Source organism: Misgurnus anguillicaudatus, chromosome 21 (assembly GCF_027580225.2).
Source record: "Misgurnus anguillicaudatus chromosome 21, ASM2758022v2, whole genome shotgun sequence".
NCBI classification, from domain to species: Eukaryota; Metazoa; Chordata; class Actinopteri; order Cypriniformes; family Cobitidae; genus Misgurnus; species Misgurnus anguillicaudatus.
This window is the reverse complement of record NC_073357.2, coordinates 44,698,609-44,704,270: the sequence shown is the minus strand read 5'-3', so window position 1 is coordinate 44,704,270 and position 5,662 is coordinate 44,698,609.

Sequence of the window (5,662 nt, the reverse complement as noted above, 5' to 3'; positions counted from 1 at the left end):
AACACTATTTCAGAACCGTACAGCCCAAATGTTCGATTTTGTTTTCCTACTGACGTTTATGTAATTGAGGTATTAGCTGGCCAATCGGTTCACACCGCGCTTTCTCAGAACGATGAGCTTTGTACAAAACGACCTGTTACAAATGGGCGGGACTTGGAGGTGCTCCAAAAATATATGTGGAATAAAATGCTTCTAAACCACACAAACACATTGTATTACACAAAATACACAAAGTAATGTGCTTTTAGCCACGAAATATGGGCCCTTTAAGATGCGTTTTGGTCAATCGGATCACAAGTGGATGACGCTAAATACAGGTGGAAATGTGGTGTAAAATGTTTTTTGGTCGAATGTAGGCAACAAAAGACCACCTAATAGTATCCACCTTTTGATCTAATGTGATGTACGAGCACAACATTTTTACATCAGACATGACTTTTAGCATGAACACAGTGTACAGCGCAACCTTTGGGCTTTCATTGGTAAAACTAAAGTGGCTGCTCTGCGCATCTTTTATTTGTTTCACTTTGCAAGTGTGTAAATATAAAGAGCTTATTTCATTAATTGCTCTAAATTATCAGAGAAAGTTCTGTGCAGTTCGCGTCATTTTAAACCCGTCATTTCTCCTGCTCATGTTTAAACAAAAGCAGAGAGACTCGCCCACAGACCACCCCCTCAATAATCAGGATAGAAATATTAAACTAAATAATGACATATAAGCTTTAACGCGAACAAAATTTTATGTTCTCATTTTGTTTACAAAGAACCAAAACTGCATCAGAACTGCCTTTTACACGGGGTACTAAGGTGGTTGAGAAGCATCATTTTGTAGCATCCCGTCCTAACACTGAATTTTGAGCTGGCACAGATCAATGTAAAGACACCCTCTTGGACCGTCCTATACTAGCAAGACAGCGGCTACCAAAACACTGCTACTAGTTCAACAGACTCATTGCTTCATTCATTTCTTAAAGGGATAGTTCGCCCAAAAATGAAAATAATCCCTCACCCTCATGTCATTCCAAACTCGTAAGACCTCCGTTCATCTTAGGAACACAGTTAAAGATTTTTTATATTTGGTCCGAGAGCTTGCTGACCCTTCATTGAAAATCTACGCACGGTACACTGTCCACGTCCAGAAAGGCAACAAAACCATCATCAAAGTAGTCCATGTGACATCAGCGGGCCAGCTAGAATGTGTTGAAGCATCAAAAATACACCTTGGTCCAAAAATAACAAAAATTACGACCCCATTCAGCATTGTCTTCTCTTCCGCGTCTATTGTAAAGCACACGCGTAAGACTAAAGTCACGTGACTGCAGTGACGCAGATGACGTGTTATTCTCAGACATGTTTGCAAAGGTTTTTTTTTTTCAAACTTACAGCGTGCGTCTCCCTCAGACTGTAAAAGAAGCCCAGGTGCACAAAACAAAAAACAGCTGGGGTGCACCAGATAACACGTCAGCCACATCGTATGTCATCCACTGCAGTCACATGACTTTCGTCTCGTGCATGCGCTTCACAACAGACGCAGAAGAGAAGACAATGGTGAATAAAGTTGTCATTTTTAGACCAAAATGTGTTTTTGATGCTTTAACACATTCTAACTGACCCACTGATGTCACATGAGCTACTTTAATGATGTTTTCATTACCTTTCTGGACATGGACAGTATACCGTACGCAGATTTTAAATAAAGGGTCAACAAGCTCTCGGACTAAATATAAAACATCTTAAACTGTGTTCAGAAGATGAACAGAGGTCTTATGAGTTTGGAACGACATGAGGGTGAGTCATTAATGACATTATTTTCATTTTTGGGTGAACTATCCCTTTAATTGTAGCTGCTGTTGTGTACGTTGAGGAATATAGTGATGATTCAGATCCAGTTGACATTAGGATGCACAGCTGGTTTTTGTGTTCCAGTCCAAACACTTAATAAAGTGTTTTATGGTACTGTGGGGAGATCTCAGTTCCTCATATTCTCTGTGACAAACCCAAAGCCCTTCTTTCTAAAACTGACTTTAAAACACCAAAGCAGCGAGAGACAGCGAAAGAAAGATTTTTCAAATGAAAGACCGGTTTGAGTCGTTTAGCTCAGAACATTGCTGATTTGGCCTTGTGAAAGTGAGCGCAGTAAGAGGATTGAAGCGGTTTCCTGCTGGCCAGCTTTAATCAGTAAGGAACTGCAAATGTCTATAGCTAAAGATTATGCAGGGATAACATGACAAGGACCCAGGCCTGCCAGCCAGAGCAGCTAACACAGAGGCCACTGTACTTACTAATGAGACAGTGAAGACTAGAGGAGTCAGGCCGAGAGAGAAAGAGAGGGAGTGTGAGTGTGTGTCTTCATCTGTGAAAAGTAAACCACTGCAGATTGTTTGTGCCCATGAGGATTACGCACGTCTCCTTAAGCCCTGTAAAATGCTGTATGTGAACTTGAGCCATCCCATTGTTTTTCTCTCTGTTTGCCTTTGTACCCAAATCAACATTTGTTTACTTCTTTTTGTACACGTGTGCATGCCTGCGTCTATGTGAATGTGTGCACATTGCCCCGGGCAAGATAATACGAGAGTCGACACGCCAGTGAACCTTGTAAGAGCTACTGTTGTAATCTGGCCGGTACAGATGCAACCGAGCTGAAACAATACCGATCTATTGGACTGTGCACACTGACCTAAGATCAGGGAATAGGGCAAGCAAGCTCTGACTCTTACCGTATAAAATAATGCACATGAATCATCGCCTGAACGATTTCATTCTTTCACCATGACAGTACGTTTCTCCATCCTAGTTCTGATCAACATTGCCCAGAAATATCAATGATAGGGCCAGTGAACTGACCAAGGCTAATGGTTGGCAAACACAAAAGATGTCTCATTTTCTGTCGTATGACAGCAATAAAGTTGATTTTGAGACGCAGTTGTTTGAGTCATAAAAGTAGAGGCTTATAAATGCATAAAATCTTATGCTCTTATGCAGCAATATTGAAGCAGGCCTAGAGTTGTTAAAGGACAAGATTGGTATTTTACACTTAAAGCCCTGTTTTCAGATTGTTTGTGATGAAGTGGAAGGATTTTGACTGAAATTTCAACATATGCGGCTGCCCCGAGGGTTTTCGGGTGTTTGTGTTTCACCTCCCACCCCTACAATGGGTTTAATGGTGCACTGGAACAATCCTTCCTAAAATGCATTAAACTTTCGTTTACAAAGACGTTAAACTCACCGAGTGGTCAGGGGTGTTCACTGGTATGCTCACAAATTATCGCTGCAAATTACGCATTCCAACAGGTTTTATCGTAGTTTTTGCCAACTCCATTGACTTGTATTTGATGTGCTGTGAGGTACGGTATTACTCCGCGCCGGGAACGTTGTTTGTATTCTTGCAATTGGCAAAGGCGGATTATCGCCACCACCTGGGCTGGAGTGTCTATTATTCAAGCTCTCAACAGAAGAATGTACGGGTGTAAGGCGTTTGGAAAAATGGGTCCACAAGTTAACAACGAATGCTAAAACAACTGTTGGAAAGCATCTTTTGCAGCGATTTTTGTGTGAGCATATCAGTGAACACCGCTGACCACTCGGTGAGTTTCACGTCTTTGTAAACGAAACTTTAATGCATTTTAGGAAGGATTGTTCCAGTGCACCTTTAAACCCATTGTAGGAGTGGGAGGTGAAACACAAACACCCGAAAATTCTTGGGGCAGCCATGCACATATGTCGAAATTTCAGTCAAAACCGTTCTATTTCATCATAAACAATCTGAAAACAGGGCTTTAAGTGTAAAATACCGAACTTGTCCTTTAAATACAACTAATGACCAGCAAAAAACAGCTACACAAACAGCTAACATTTTGTTGATGTGAGTCGTAAAATATAGGCTTATGAAGTTCAAAACAGTTTGTGAAAACAATTACTAAGCATCAATAGTGACTAATCGGAAAGCAGAGCGGAAATTAAAACAGAGCGAAAATGCAGAGACAGAAAATGAAATGGCTCGGTCTAACCCTGTTTGAACACACTGACTAAGCAAACTACATTAGACTGTATTTTATTGATTTATTATTTAAGTGTCTGTTGTGACAAATTACAGCGCTACTGCATACAGTCCCCCTCATTGTTGCCAAAAAAGTACAATTTGTGCAATTTAGCCCGCAATGAAACAAATAAAGAAATAAATGGGACACATTGAACGTTGCTTTAGGGGAATCAAATTGTATGCTGGTGCAGTTATCCTCCGATCCAATCAGAGTAATTTGCTGACACAAAACTCTTGTTAAACATGGTAATGCAGACAGATTAATGCGCAGAAAGCTTGATACAACTCAACAAGGTCTTAATTAAAACTGGGATGTAGGTATAGACGTGGAATGTTTGCTGGAAGTGTTTTCCAAGAAGACTAATTGGTGTAATAATTGCTGAGATGCAAATAGTTAAATTAGAAACTGATTGTCTCATTACAGCACCATATAAGTAGCTGCATTCCCATTATTCACAGGCTTAACAGAACCAGACTGTGACTTTGAGACGTGCTGATCTACTGAGGTTTTGCAAATGGCATTTTGGTGACTTATGTGAAAATAAAATGTACTCACCCTTATAATAGATATGACTTCTGTTTTCTTTTTTTAACATAGACAACAAATTTTATATAATAAAATGCCATCATGTTATCTTCTTGGGGGTCAACATTGCAGAGCTCCAAAAAAGGAACATACATACATCGTTATAGTAATTCAAATGACTCTAGTTGGGGCAGACGTAGCCTTATGGTTAAAGAGCCAGGCTTGTAACCCGAGAGTTGCCGGTTTGAGTCTTTCGGCCAACAGGTTTCGACTGAGGTGCCCTTGAGCAAGCCACCTGTCCCCCATTGCTCCCCGGGTGCTGTAGAGATAGCTGCTCACTGCTCCGTTTGTGCTGTGTGTGTGTGTGTGTGTGTGTGTGTTTTCCGTCATTTCATTTTGCGATATAAAACACTGGACTGATGTGTTTGTATAGCACTTCTAAGGCACCATAGCGTTGACACGTGTAGCCTATTGCAAAAAATACTATACAAATGCAATGAATTAAGTAAAAAAACTGTAATTTTACAGAATTTTCCCATTTTATTTTACGTTTTTTAATAGAGTTGAAATGGTAAAATTACAGAAATAGACTGCAAATTTACATATCCACTGTAAAATCAAACAAAAAACACGTCAATGTGCATAGCTCCCTCTTAAAAACACAGAGATTTTTTTTGTCTTAAAGTCTTTCCCGAATTTCATAAATTAAGTGATTTATATTAATTCTCAAGAAAATCCACATTTAATAACTCTTTTAAAAAAGGTTAAATAAATTCAAGTTTTCAAAGTTATTGAGTAATCGTGTTAAATAACCAGGATTCTGATTTTTACCAAAATAATCGTGATTTTGAATTTTCTTGTAATCGAGCAGCCCTATTGTGAGTGTGTGTTTGTTTGTTGTGTATAAAGCACTATTCGGACGGGATTAGTTTTCCAAATGACGTTTGAGTTTCAACATGTCCCCCACGACATCTGTGATTTTATGTACCGATTAGGACGGGATTAAAATTTTCAGGCTATTCCAGAGATGGGAGTGTCTGTTTCATGCGTTTTGGCGTTGCAGAAGATCACGTGCTCTGGATACGTGTGTTTGTAAT